Consider the following 16,715-nt stretch of genomic DNA (forward strand, 5'->3'; position numbering starts at 1 on the left):
TGAAAGTACAAAGGATTTTATCAATAATTTAGAAGAATGAATTTATCAGGAGCTAACTAAAGGAGAAATGCATTGAATGTATATGTGCAGTACTCTTCATATACTATAAATTATGCAAAGTATATATTTATGCTATTAAATATAACTGTATTTTATGTATATACATATATATGTGTGTGTGCACACCAATATGCACATATAGTCATATAATAGACACAAACATTCTTACTACAACAAATGGACAAAATAAAAAATTATGGAATATTTATAAACATACAAGATAATATTTTATTATAAAAAGTTATGTAGCATTAGTAAGAAATATGAAAAACTAGGAACAAAATATTTACAGAGAATAAAACAGTATATGTGCATAGAATATATAATTGTGCTATGTACAAATGATAAAGGTCTCAGATATGTTGTTTACTGAAGGCATGGATAGTGTCTTCTATTGATAGAAACATCATCGACCCATATTGTTACACAAACTAATAAGTGGTTGATACTAGTTTCAGTTTAAGCGAATCTCAGTGATTTTATGCTTACTAAAAATCTCAAACGTTATCACAAAGGGCTACATAGTAAATTTTCATACATGTAAGCCTGTAAATGATAGTGATACAGAAATCTGCATTAGAGAGTCATGCTAAGGAAAGACTGTGGGGTTCCATAGCTTGGGGATTGCTTTCTCTATGAAGTCATTATCATCCACATGCCCCAAAAGTAAGCTTGTACAACCTCCCCAAATCCATATACTATGGACAAATTTTGTTATACTACAATACTAATTTGAATTATTATATATTTATAATGTCCCATCATGATAAAAGATACTTTTCATTGTTGAACATGAACAATCTCTTTTTGCAAGTATCGTACTAAATATTAAAATAATTTTATTTCAGAACTAAATAAAATGCAGTCAGTCGATTTCCATATTGATCAATGGATCTGTGTTAGGGAAGCATGTTAAGGGAAGGAGAGATGGCTGACTGGGTCAGCACAGTTCCTACTATTGTACAGTGCTTAGATTTGGTCTTAGCACTCTTACCTTACAATCATCTGTCACTTCAGTTCCTGGGGATCCAAAACTTTCCTTTGGCCTCTGTTAGCATCAAGCACATATGCAGCTTTCATTCAAATATGCAGGAAAATATAAGTAAAATTAAAACTAAAAGCTTGTTAAATTTACAACACATTGAAATAAGTGTAAAATTAGTAGAATTGGAAAACATGAATCAAGAAATGCACACAGACTTGAAGTTAAATAATCAAGGTCTACATGTTATAAAAGTAAAGGCTATTGAGAGTTGCTGACTGTTATTATCTGTATTTTATTTATCTCTGATATCCAAATACGCTGGAGTATCATATGTGAATAACTGAATAAATCTTTGCTTCTCCAAATATATAAAAAAATACCTTTCTCTATAATGGGTATTGAATCAATTTCTACTACCGAACATTATTTTAATGGATTTACCTACTGCAAAGGAAAAGGAAGATAAATGAAAATATTAGTACTTGAAAGGAACTGACTTTATTGGAAAATAGTATGATTTATAAGAAATCATAAAGAATTTTAAAAAAATATTAATACACATAGTGTCAACAATTTATTTTCATAAAGTCATTGACTATAATAAACATATCCCACCATTACTGATACAAATATTTTAGAGAATGTTATATTATATAATACACAAAATATCAACATTTAAATATATAAAATAAATTGTAAGATCTTGTATGGAAATTTTAAAGTTATTTTTGTAAACATTAGAAAAAAATTAAATGAATGGATTGTTAATGTATTATAAATTTAAGGAGAAGGATTTGAGTTTGACTGAAGCATTCTCTGATATTCATAAAATCAATATGCAGTAGACATTTAGATGGAGTATATGTATCAAAATATACAATTTTTCGAATCTTATTGCATTTATAAAAGTCTAATTATTGTTTAAAAAACTAATGATGTAATTCTCAAAAGTAAATATGGATAAATAAAATAAGATGTAATATGAATTAGCCACAAGTATATGCTACTTAAAATCATATTTACAAATATATAATTCACCTTAAAAAAAGAAGATTATTTCAATAAATGGTGATAATAATCTGGAATTTTCAGATAAGAAAATAGTATCTGAATATTATATAGTTCTCAAACATATTTTAAAGAATTCACATAAAATGGTTGAAAAAATTTACATGTTAGGAATTCTTCTTCATCTCCAGTTGAAAAGAACTATGTTAGTAAATGTTCAACTCTTTTGAGTTCTGAAGAAAGCAAAAAGTAGAAGGAAAATTTATTTTGGTGCCAGCATGGGATAATAAATTCTAGGCAATCACATATTGCAGACATAGGCTACCAGTTACTAACTACACTAAACCAACCAACCAACCAAAAAAGAAAACCAAAATATTAGATAATATAAGAATATTTTACATAGTTTTGAAAATATTAACTATATTTTTCAGTGCGATTTTGCTGTTTCTGACCCAAAACAGAATAATTGAATTTACCTTCTCCCCTTCAGGCACCAGAATTATAATTTAACTTGTTTATCAGTAAAATTAGTGAGAAGTTAGCAGGGTACCACTTGTGATTTCAGCACTTCTATGACTTTGAGTGTTTTACTTCCCACCTGTCACCTCACCTGCTGAACTGTATTCACCAGCAAGCCTTCTCAAATTAGGAAACGGATGAGAGGTACTTGGAAAGCCATCCCAACTGTGCTGGAGCCAGCAGATGAGGCATACTGTGGAACGACAGATGTGGATTGAAAAGCAGTCATTCTGCCAACACCAAACACCCTGAAGACTTATGTAGGAAAATGAAATGCTCTTTGAAGTCACTGAATATCGGAGTTATGTGACATTGGGTACTCTTTTGGTAAAGTGAAGTCTGAATATTAAGAATCGAATCAGCTTTTTGTATTAAGCTGAACTAAACATAAAGAAAATAATCAGTCAAATCTGCTAGAATTCTTAAATTTGTAATTCTTACAAAAATGTGTAGGCACATGAACTTGACCAAGTTTTTCTTTTCTTTTCTTTTCTTTTCTTTTCTTTTCTTTTCTTTTCCTTCACTTACATTTTAAGTGGTATACCATTTCCTAGTTTCCCACCAGAAACTCCCTATACCCCTCCCCCTGCTTCTATGAGGGTGTTCCCCCACCCACTCACCCATTCTCACCTCCCTGCCCTGATATTCCCCTACACTGAGGCCAGGAGCATTCACGGGAAAAAGTCCTGATTTCCATTGATGTCTGAAAAGGCCATCCTCTGCTACATATGCGGTTGGAGCCATGGGTCGCTCCATGTGTACTCCTTAGTCGGTTGGTGGTTTAGTCCCTGGGAGCTCTGGGGGTCTGGTTGGTTGATACTGTTGTTTTTCTGATGGGTTGACTTCATCTCTTTTAGTCCTTTTTCTAACGCCTCCATTGGGGACATGGTTCTCAGTTCAATGGTTGGCTGTAAGCATCTGCCTCTGTATTCGCCAGACCGTGGCTGAGCCTCTCAGGAAACAGCTATATCAGGCTCCTGTTAGCAAGCACTTCTTGGCATCCGCAATAATGTCTGGGTTTGGTGACTGTATGTGGAATAGATTCCCAGGTGGGGCAGTCTCCGGATGGCCTTTCCTTCTCTGTTTTCCCAATTTGTCTTAATTTATCGTTGAAATGCAGCAGGGATAAATACTACGTGGAATAAGCACTGCAAAAACATCATCCCAGGAAGATACCTCGTAAACATCGAAATAGACAGGACATTTAGACGAGAAAAGCATGAATTTACAAAGCGTGTGGTCATATTAATTACTTGCCAGTTTCAAAGAGGAGAGTGGGTAGGAGAAATGTTGAGCATCTAAAGAGGAAAATACAATCATAATGAATAGAGCAATGTGACATGGACAGGTCAAACTGCTGATTTTAAACTATCATTTAGTATTATTTTTAATCTGCATTCTGTCACAATTAAAGAAAAAGCAACATCGAGATATTTGTCCTTTGTACTGTGTCCTTTAAGTCTCAACAACAAAAAATTGGACTGGCTCATCAATTGACTAACGCATAGTGCACACTGATGAGAGAGCCTTGATCATCTACACTAATAAGTGGACCAGCAGACAAAACTGTCTCCACCTCTCCTGATTTTCTTGCTTTTCCTTGTTTGTGTACTTACAGAAGGCACTGAAAATAAAATGTCAAAGCTCTGTTTGCATCATTACTGTGAATCACTAGGAACAGCTGACCATCATAGTATGTTAGGATGGCCTATGGCAGGTAGCCTCTAAGATTTCAAATGTATGCTGACATAGTCCATCTGTCGTGAAAAAGATATGAAAATACCCAAACACATCAATATTAATCACATAAATCTCTTCATGTATTTTTTCATCAGTTGACTACCCTCTGAAAGAAAAAGAAATCAGCAAAACACAAACTTTAAAAGTACGAATGAATTAGTGAATTGCTTTCGAAGGAATGTGATCACGTATGTGTTGGTTTGAATTAGGATGGCACCCAGAGGGTCATATATTTCAGTGTCTGCTTAGTCCTCAGCAGGTCGAACTACTCAGGAAGGATCAGGAAGTGTGGTCATTTTAAAATTAACTGTTAGAAATAATTGTGGGTCACTCCTGAGGCTGCAGAGCGGAAGAGACCACCAACTCTGCTCACCCCTGCCCACATCCCTGGCCCAAGAGGAAACTGTATAAGGCCTTTGGGCTCCCGTGGGGGAGGGCCCAGGAGCGGCAGGACCCCTGCCTGAGACACCGCCGGAACCTGAAAGAAACAGACCAGATAAACAGTTCTCTGCACCCAAATCCCGTGGGAGGAAGAGCTAAACATTCAGAGAGGCAGACAAGCCTGGGAAACCAGAAGAGACTGCTCCCTGCACACACATCTCAGACGCCAGAGGAAAAAGCCAAAGACCATCTGGAACCCTGGTGCACTGAAGCTCCCGGAAGGGGCGGCACAGGTCTTCCTGGTTGCTGCCGCTGCAGAGAGCCCGTGGGCAGCACCCCACGAGCGAACCTGAGCCTCGGGACCACAGGTAAGACCAAATTTTCTGCTGCAAGAAAACTGCCTGGTGAGCTTGGGACACAAGGAAGCAGAATTTCTCTAGGACCGGGCACGTTCTGTGTTTACCGGAAGTCCCACACCCGCGGATCCCAGCCCGCAGCAGCTCTCTGCTCCCAGACCCGGTGAGAGAGAGACCCAACCGCCTGGTCAGGTGGGCACTCCTGAGGCTGCAGAGCGGAAGAGACCACCAACTCTGCTCACCCCTGCCCACATCCCTGGCCCAAGAGGAAACTGTATAAGGCCTCTGAACTCCCGTGGGGGAGGGCCCAGGAGCGGCAGGACCCCTGCCTGACACACCACCGGAACCTGAAAGAAACAGACCAGATAAACAGTTCTCTGCACCCAAATCCCGTGGGAGGGAGAGCTAAACCTTCAGAGAGGCAGACAAGCCTGGGAAACCAGAAGAGACTGCTCCCTGCACACACATCTCGGACGCCAGAGGAAAAAGCCAAAGACCATCTGGAACCCTGGTGCACTGAAGCTCCCGGAAGGGGCGGCACAGGTCTTCCTGGTTGCTGCCGCTGCAGAGAGCCCGTGGGCAGCACCCCACGAGCGAACTTGAGCCTCAGGACCACAGGTAAGACCAAATTTTCTGCTGCAAAAAAGCTGCCTGGTGAACTCAAGACACAGGCCCACAGGAACACCTGAAGACCTGTAGAGAGGAAAAACTACATGCCCGAAAGCAGAACACTCTGTCCCCATAACTGACTGAAAGAGAGGAAAACAGGTCTACAGCACTCCTGACACACAGGCTTATAGGACAGTCTAGCCACTGTCAGAAATAGCAGAACAAAGTAACACTAGAGATAATCTGATGGCGAGAGGCAAGCGCAGGAACCCAAGCAACAGAAACCAAGACTACATGGCACCATCGGAGTCCAATTCTCCCATCAAAACAAACATGGAATATCCAAACACACCAGAAAAGCAAGATCTATTTTCAAAATCATATTTGATCATGATGCTGGAGGACTTCAAGAAAGACATGAAGAACTCCCTTAGAGAACAAGTAGAAGCCTACAGAGAGGAATCGCAAAAATGCCTGAAAGAATCGCAAAAATCCCTGAAAGAATTCCAGGAAAACATAAATAAACAAGTAGAAGCCCATAGAGAGGAGACACAAAAATCCCTGAAAGAATTCCAGGAAAACATAAATAAACAAGTAGAAGCCCATAGAGAGGAGACACAAAAATCCCTGAAAGAATTCCAGGAAAACACAATCAAACAGTTGAAGGAATTAAAAATGGAAATAGAAGTAATCAAGAAAGAACACATGGAAACAACCCTGGATATAGAAAACCAAAAGAAGAGACAAGGAGCTGTAGATACAAGCTTCACCAACAGAATACAAGAGATGGAAGAGAGAATCTCAGGAGCAGAAGATTCCATAGAAATCATTGACTCAACTGTCAAAGATAATGTAAAGCGGAAAAAGCTACTGGTCCAAAACATACAGGAAATCCAGGACTCAATGAGAAGATCACACCTAAGGATAATAGGTATAGAAGAGAGTGAAGACTCCCAGTTCAAAGGACCAGTAAATATCTTCAACAAAATCATAGAAGAAAACTTCCCTAACCTAAAAAAAGAGATATCCATAGACATACAAGAAGCCTACAGAACTCCAAATAGATTGGACCAGAAAAGAAACACCTCCCGTCACATAATTGTCAAAACACCAAACGCACAAAATAAAGAAAGAATATTAAAAGCAGTAAGGGAAAAAGGTCAAGTAACATATAAAGGGAGACCTATCAGAATCACACCAGACTTCTCGCCAGAAACTATGAAGGCCAGAAGATCCTGGACTGATGTCATACAGACCGTAAGAGAACACAAATGCCAGCCCAGGTTACTGTATCCAGCAAAACTCTCAATTAACATTGATGGAGAAACCAAGATATTCCATGACAAAACCAAATTTACACAATATCTTTCTACAAATCCGGCACTACAAAGGATAATAAATGGTAAAGCCCAACATAAGGAGGCAAGCTATACCCTAGAAGAAGCAAGAAACTAATCGTCTTGGCAACAAAACAAAGAGAATGAAAGCACATAAACATAACCTCACATCCAAGTATGAATATAAAGGGAAGCAATAATCACTATTCCTTAATATCTCTCAATATCAATGTCCTAAACTCCCCAATAAAAAGACATAGATTAACAAACTGGATACGCAACGAGGACCCTGCATTCTGCTGCCTACAGGAAACACACCTCAGAGACAAAGACAGACAGTACCTCAGAGTGAAAGGCTGGAAAGCAACTTTCCCAGCAAATGGTCAGAAGAAGCAAGCTGGAGTAGCCATTCTAATATCAAATAAAATCAATTTCCAACTAAAAGTCATCAAAAAAGATAAGGAAGGACACTTCATATTCATCAAAGGAAAAATCCACCAAGATGAACTCTCAATCCTAAATATCTATGCCCCAAATACAAGGGCACCTACATACGTAAAAGAAACCTCACTAAAGCTCAAAACACACATTGCACATCACACAATAATAGTGGGAGATTTCAACACACCACTCTCATCAGTGGAGAGATCATGGAAACAGAAATTAAACAGTGATGTCGAAGACTAAGAGAAGTAATGAGCCAAATGGACTTAACGGATATTTATAGAACATTCTATCCTAAAGCAAAAGGATATACCTTCTTCACAGCTCCTCATGGTGCTTTCTCCAAAATTGACCATATAATTGATCAAAAAACGGGCCTCAACAGGTACAGAAAGATAGAAATAATCCCATGCGTGCTATCGGACCACCACGGCCTAAAACTGGTCTTCAATAACAATAAGGGAAGAATGCCCACATATACGTGGAAATTGAACAATGCTCTACTCAATGATAACCTGGTCAAGGAAGAAATAAAGAAAGAATTTAAAAACTTTTTAGAATTTAATGAAAATGAAGATACAACATACTCAAACTTATGGGACACAATGAAAGCTGTGCTAAGAGGAAAACTCATAGCGCTGAGTGCCTGCAGAAAGAAACAGGAAAGAGCATATGTCAGCAGCTTGACAGCACACCTAAAAGCTCTAGAACAAAAAGAAGCAAATACACCCAGGAGGAGTAGAAGGCAGGAAATAATCAAACTCAGAGCTGAAATCAACCAAGTAGAAACAAAAAGGACCATAGAAAGAACCAACAGAACCAAAAGTTGGTTCGTTGAGAAAATCAACAAGATAGATAAACCCTTAGCCAGACTAACGAGAGGACACAGAGAGTGCGTCCAAATTAACAAAATCAGAAATGAAAAGGGAGACATAACTACAGATTCAGAGGAAATTCAAAAAATCATCAGATCTTACTATAAAAACCTATATTCAACAAAATTTGAAAATCTGCAGGAAATGGACAATTTCCTAGACAGATACCAGGTATCGAAGTTAAATCAGGAACAGATAAACCAGTTAAACAACCCCATAACTCCTAAGGAAATAGAAGCAGTCATTAAAGGTCTCCCAACCAAAAAGAGCCCAGGTCCAGATGGGTTTAGTGCAGAATTCTATCAAACCTTCATAGAAGACCTCATACCACTATCATCCAAACTATTCCACAAAATTGAAACAGATGGAGCACTACCGAATTCCTTCTACGAAGCCACAATTACTCTTATACCTAAACCACACAAAGACCCAACAAAGAAAGAGAACTTCAGACCAATTTCCCTTATGAATATCGACGCAAAAATACTCAATAAAATTCTGGCAAACCGAATTCAAGAGCACATCAAAACAATCATCCACCATGATCAAGTAGGCTTCATCCCAGTCATGCAGGGATGGTTTAATATACGGAAAAACATCAACGTGATCCATCATATAAACAAACTGAAAGAACAGAACCACATGATCATTTCATTAGATGCTGAGAAAGCATTTGACAAAATTCAACACCCCTTCATGATAAAAGTCCTGGAAAGAAAAGGAATTCAAGGCCCATACCTAAACATAGTAAAAGCCATATACAGCAAACCAGTTGCTAACATTAAACTAAATGGAGAGAAACTTGAAGCAATCCCACTAAAATCAGGGACTAGACAAGGCTGCCCACTCTCTCCCTACTTATTCAATATAGTTCTTGAAGTTCTAGCCAGAGCAATCAGACAACAAAAGGAGATCAAGGGGATACAGATCGGAAAAGAAGAGGTCAAAATATCACTATTTGCAGATGACGTGATAGTATATTCAAGTGATCCCAAAAGTTCCACCAGAAAACTACTAAAGCTGATAAACAACTTCAGCAAAGTGGCTGGGTATAAAATTAACTCAAATAAATCAGTTGCCTTCCTCTATACAAAAGAGAAACAAGCCGAGAAAGAAATTAGGGAAACGACACCCTTCATAATAGACTCAAATAATATAAAGTACCTCGGTGTGACTTTAACCAAGCAAGTAAAAGATCTATACAATAAGAACTTCAAGACACTGAGGAAAGAAATTGAAGAAGACCTCAGAAGATGGAAAGATCTCCCATGCTCATGGATTGGCAGGATTAATATAGTAAAAATGGCCATTTTACCAAAAGAAATCTACAGATTCAATGCAATCCCCATCAAAATACCAATCCAATTCTTCAAAGAGTTAGACAGAACAATTTGCAAATTCATCTGGAATAACAAAAAACCCAGGATAGCTTAAGCTATCCTCAACAATAAAAGGACTTCAGGGGGAATCACTATCCCTGAACTCAAGCAGTATTACAGAGCAATAGTGATAAAAACTGCATGGTATTGGTACAGAGACAGACAGATAGACCAATGGAATAGAATTGAAGACCCAGAAATGAACCCACACTCCTATGGTCACTTGATTTTTGACAAAGGAGCCAAAACCATCCAATGGAAAAAAGATAGCATTTTCAGCAAATGGTGCTGGTTCAACTGGAGGGCAACATGTAGAAGAATGCAGATCGATCCATGCTTATCACCCTGTACAAAGCTTAAGTCCAAGTGGATCAAGGACCTCCACATCAAACCAGACACACACAAACTAATAGAAGAAAAACTAGGGAAGCATCTGGAACACATAGGCACTGGAAAAAATTTCCTGAACAAAACACCAATGGCTTATGCTCTAAGATCAAGAATCGACAAATGGGATCTCATAAAACTGCAAAGCTTCTGTAAGGCAAAGGACACTGTGGTTAGGACAAAACGGCAACCAACAGATTGGGAAAAGATCTTTACCAATCCTACAACAAATAGAGGCCTTATATCCAAAATATACAAAGAACTCAAGAAGTTAGACCGCAGGGAAACAAATAACCCTATTAAAAAATGGGGTTCAGAGCTAAACAAAGAATTTACAGCTAAGGAATGCCGAATGGCTGAGAAACACCTAAAGAAATGTTCAACATCTTTAGTCATAAGGGAAATGCAAATCAAAACAACCCTGAGATTTCATTCACACAAGTGAGAATGGCTAAGATCAAAAACTCAGGTGACAGTAGATGCTGGCAAGGACGTGGAGAAAGAGGAACACTCCTCCATTGTTGGTGGGATTGCAGACTGGTAAAACCATTCTGGAAATCAGTCTGGAGGTTCCTCAGAAAATTGGACATTGAACTGCCTGAGGATCCAGCTATACCTCTCTTGGGCATATACCCAAAAGATGCCTCAACATATAAAAGAGACACGTGCTCCACTATGTTCATCGCAGCCTTATTTATAATAGCCAGAAAATGGAAAGAACCCAGATGCCCTTCAACAGAGGTACATCTACACAATGGAATATTACTCAGCTATCAAAAACAACGAGTTTATGAAATTCGTAGGCAAATGGTTGGAACTGGAAAATATCATCCTGAGTGAGCTAACCCAATCACAGAAAGACATACATGGTGTGCACTCATTGATAAGTGGCTATTAGCCCAAATGCTTGAATTACCCTAGATCCCTAGAACAAACGAAACTCAAGAGGGATGATCAAAATGTGAATGCTTCACTCCTTCTTTAAATGAGGAAAAAGAATACCCTTGGCAGGGAAGGGAGAGGCAAAGATTAAAACAGAGACTGAAGGAACACCCATTCAGAGCCTGCCCCACATGTGGCCCATACATATACAGCCACCCAATTAGACAAGATTGATGAAGCAAAGAAGTGCAGACCGACAGGAGCCGGATGTAGATCGCTCCTGAGAGACACAGCCAGAATACAGCAAATACAGAGGCGAATGCTAGCAGCAAACCACTGAACTGAGAATAGGTCCCCTGTTGAAGGAATCAGAGAAAGAACTGGAAGAGCTTGAAGGGGCTCGAGACCCCAAAAGTACAACAATGTCAAGCAACCAGAGCTTCCAGGGACTAAGCCACTACCTAAAGACTATACATGGACTGACCCTGGACTCTGACCCCATAGGTAGCAATGAATATCCTAGTAAGAGCACCAGTGGAAGGGGAAGCCCTGGGTCCTGCTAAGACTGAACCCCCAGTGAACTAGACTATGGGGGGAGGGCAGCTATGGGGGGAGGGTTGGGAGGGGAACACCCATAAGGAAGGGGAGGGGGGAGGGGGATGTTTGCCCGGAAACCGGGAAAGGGAATAACACTCGAAATGTATATAAGAAATACTCAAGTTAATAAAAAAAAAAAGAAATAATTGTGATGTTAGTCTTATTATCTCTTCATTTGTTTTCTAATAATTAAGAATTTAAAGTACAGTGTAATCACACATGACTTGTAATAAAAACATTATTGATCTTTTAAATGTTGAGGCATTTATTATATATCTTTAAGTTACTTATTTAACTATCATCTATGTAAAATTTTTACTTCATTGTTTGAAAGTTAACAATTTTAGTTTATTTTTTTAATTTCAAAAGCGTTTATCATTTGTAATTCCTGACATTGATCACTTTTACTTTAATTATTCAATTCTTGAAGTTTATGCAGAAATCAAAAAATGTATTTAGTTGCACAGAAACTTCCACATTATTTTCATTTAAAATATAATTTGCTACTGTACATTCATATTTTCATTATTTTAATGTTTTGGAGTTTTTATGTATTTAATTTACTTTTCTATTCTTTTCAATTAAATATCTCATTTATTTATTTCATTTTCTTCTAATATATCCGGTAATCCTTTAATTTACTATTAATCTTAATGAAGATTCCTTCATGAATCACTATATACTCATTCATTAATTTTCACATTGTCTTTTTTATATTTTTTAATAAACTATTAAAACTTTTTAATAACTATTTTTTCATTTGTTCACTTTATGATTTTTAAATAAAACCATTCAATCTAGTTTGGTCACACTCTTTCTTCTCTTTAACTCTTCAAAGTTCCCTCTCCCATATTTGTATTCTTGTGTTATGGGGATCCATTTAAACTATTAGCTGTTCAAAACTGTCAACCTCAGTCCATGACCCATTGGCAAATTTCACAAAACCCTGTGACCTTAACAGAAGTGTAAAAATCTGAGTGCATATTAGCCATAAACTACAAAATATCTGTAACACAACTTATACACCTTATGATATTAAATAAGAAGGCCCAATTGAAGATGTTTAAATCCTAATTAGAAGGGGAACCAAAACAAAAAGAAAATATCATGGGAGGCTGAGGGAAGCAGAAACCTGGTTGGGAGAGGGTAGAGGTAGGAAAAAGGAGGTCAGGATTAGGTGTGAAGAGAGAGAGGAGAGAAGCTGAGGACAAGAGAATGAATGGTAATGTGTAGCTTCTGGGAGTGCGGGCAGAGGAGGACCTCTAGAAATCGCCCGTGATCTAGGATGTGACATGCTCCCAGGCACAGTGGGCATGACATTAGACAAAATGCCCAACAGTGGGGAGATGGAACATGAAGAGACCACCTTCAGTAGACAGACAGGTTGGGATGGGGTCACCTACCTTCTTTCAACATTTTTGATCCACAATTGTTCCTGTCTAAAGGAAACTCAGAAACAAAACTGGAGCAGAGACTGAAGGAAAGCCTGACCAGTGAATGAATGCCCCAACTTGGGATTCATTTCATATGCAGTCACCAAACCCTGACACTATTACTGATGTCATTTTCTGCTTGTTGACGTGAGCTTAGCATAGCTGTCCTCTGAGAGGCTCTACCAGTAGCTAACTGAGAGATATGCAGATACTTACACCCAAATATTGGACTGAAGGCAGGGACCTGGTTGGGGGAATTAGGGAAGGATTGAAGGAGCTGAAGTGATAACAACTCCCTAGGAGGAAAAACAGTATCTACTAACCCAGACCCCTCAGAGTTCCCAGAGACAAAGCTACCAACCAAATACCATATATGGGCTGGTCAGTGGCGCCTGACACATATATAACAGAGGACAGCATTTTCTGCTTCAGTGGGATATGATGTGCCTCATCCTGTAGATATACAATGTCCTTGGGGTCAGGAATGCTATGGGACTGAGATGGAGGTAGGTGGATAGGTGATATGTAGGGAGAGTGGGAATGTGGGAGAGCAATCTCTCAGAGGCAAATGGGAGGTGGGTATGAGGTGAAGTACTTTGGGAGGGGGTACCGGGAAGGGGGCAATATTTGGAATGTAAATAACTACTTTTTTAACAAAAGAAAGAAAACAAAAACAACAGAAACGAAACAAACAGAAAAGGAATCTAAAGATCTAGTTAGAATTCTAGCACTGACTATTCACTGAATTATCCCTCTCTGCAAGACACAAATTTGTAGTTATGAAAACTGTTTGTTCAGCCACCAACCTAATACCAAATAAGAAGGTCAGGATCACATAATTCACTTAAAGACACATTCCCTAAGAACCTACTGCCATCCCACAGTGTGCCCTTGTGGCATCTTTTAACATTTTTCTTAATTGTGTTGCCCCCATTACTTAGCCTTTTTTAATTTTTCTTTCCATGACATTCAAAAAGATAAGTGTAGTTCTATTAATTGCCTACATTTTAAAGTCGTTTTTATACCTATGGGCTATTAACATTTTTACACCACAGATAACTTTCTGGCATTTATCTCAAATCCATGAAGAATAGAGAGCAACTTAGCTGAAACTTTAAATATCGGTTAATGATTTTCTTAATGTTAATATCCATATTAGCTTACACAGGTGCTAACATCTGTTTTGAAAGCCCTTAGGAACATTTAAACTAGGATTTTACTTCAAACAGAGAACAGCATTTGTTCCACATTAAAGAGAAGGGATATTCATGTAAGTAAAAGTATTTACAATTTGCTAACAGTCTTCCAATTAAATCACTGTCAATCAAAATTGGTTCTGGACAATCTATAATTTGAAAAAATGGACTACACTTAATGCTTGCTTTGCAGTATTTTGTCTTTGTATTCAAATATGAGTAATATTCCAACTAGGGTAGAACAAATATTTCTGTGCTTCTATCCTTTAATAATTAAACTATAATTTACCATCCTAAATTATATAAATTATTAACATGGAAATATTTCTATATAGGATTAATTTAATATGAATCAAGCCTAAACTTGAAAGTGTTACAAATTTTACAAATTTTATTTTCTTCATATGTTGCAAACTTTATGTCCCAAACTAGTCCTTCAAATAGAAAACCACCAATTCATTTCTCTATACTCTCAAATATTTTAGAAATGCTTAGATGACTATATATCTTTATTATTCTCTTTTATAATTCTGATATCCTATAAAAATTGTTCTAGAATATTCATCTCTGTTACATAAGCATTTACGAGATTAGGAGCTCCATCAGTTTTTCTCATGCTTTTATTCTTAGGCTTTCCCCTAAACTGGGGCATTGAGCCTTCACAGGGCTAAGGGTCTCTCCTCTCACTGATGCCCAATAAGGTCATCCTTTGCTACATTTAAATTATTATTAACCATTACGCATTATTTCAATATGCTACAGAAGCTCCTTTACCACAAACCGTGAAAAACATTTTTAAATATACTCAGTATGAGGAAAGGAGTATGACTTCTCTGAGAAATTTGAACCTTATTCTTGGAAGGAATGGATATGAGTTTATTTTATATGTGACAGTTAAATTATATCATGACCTTTTAAATATTTTTAATTGGAAATTATGGGTTTTATAAAGATATATAGTTCAATGTCTGGGATGATTCCCCAGATGAATAAAATAATATCTAGGACTGGTGAAAGAAACTGTTAGCATCTTTGTCTCTATTAATTTTATTATAGTTACTTTAAAATTTCTATTTTCAGTGTCTTTAGATCATGTACTTTTGTAGTTTATTTCTTCTCCAAGTATTATTTTTATTTTTATTTTCCCTTCCTTCTCCGTTATCCTGTTTTTCATATGTCACTTTCAATTTATCATTTTAGCACTTACATTAACTTATTGGATTTTACAGAAAGTTCTACTGCCCTCAGATGAATAGCGGTATATATATATATATATATATATATATATATATATATATATATATATATATATATACAGAGAGAGAGAGAGTCATGTATTAAGACACATAGCATCAACTCTAACTCATCTGAATCTTTCTACCTCCACTTTAATAACATCTTTTTGTTTGTGACTAGATCACTTCACTCTCCATATCATATTCTTTCCTAAACACTGAAAAAATGAGGAATATAGTGAAAGATATAAGAGACTGTAAAAACCATAGATTAAAAAAGATTAGCTTGAAATAATATATTTTTAGTGTTTTATTAATTTTAGATGTATAATATCTTACAGTTCTATTTGAAATATACACATCCATATTGGTTACTAAATTGTAATGTGACATTTTTATTGTATATTTTATGTATTTACCTTTCAAATCTTATCCCCTTTCTCCCATCTCACATTCCCCCTCCGCCTGCTTTTATGAAGATGCTTCCACTCCCACCCACACTCTGACATTCCCCTACACTGGAAAAACTAGCCTTCAGAGGACCAAGGTCTCTACTCACATATGACAAAGCCGTCCTCTGTTATATATGTGGCTGGAGCCATGGGTCCCTCCATGTGTACTCTTTAGTTGGTGGTTTAGTCCCTGGGAGCTCTGGTTGGTTGAAGTGCATGGGGTTCCCAATAGAAAAGTAAAAGAAAGGACTGAAGGAGTTGGAGGAGTCTGCAACTCCATAGGAAGAAATAATATATTTTTAATAGGTCATGACTTCCACGCATTAGAACCCACAGAAACTGTGGTTGTTTCATTGAGAACTGATTAAAATAGTAGGTCAATATTCTATCATGGAAGACAGAAGGCCTCACCATCCCACAATTCTGAGGAGGGATTGAAGACTGATCCTTGCATGTTTATCATGTTATATCTTTACTGGCTCTACCCCCACTGAGTATGAGCAGCCCAAATTGTAATCTGTGGGTTTTGTTTGTTTATTGTTCCTTTTTTATTTGTAAAGAAAGTATACTTTTAAAGTAGGGAAGGATGGCAAGATGAGGTATGGATCTAACGTGTATGTAATTTATTCATAAAATTCTAAATTTAATTAACATAATTTTACATTATTCATTATTTATTATTAATCAGCATGAAATATGCAGTATACCTTTTGCTTGTTGAGTATATATCTATCAGTGGAGTGGTTTCACAGTTCCCTAAAAGGAATATTCAAGAAAAATATATTTGAAATAATGGAGAGATTTGTACTTTCAATTAAGGTAAAGTGTATGAGTCTA

This window comes from Rattus norvegicus, chromosome 2 (genome assembly GCF_036323735.1).
Source record: "Rattus norvegicus strain BN/NHsdMcwi chromosome 2, GRCr8, whole genome shotgun sequence".
NCBI lineage: Eukaryota > Metazoa > Chordata > Mammalia > Rodentia > Muridae > Rattus > Rattus norvegicus.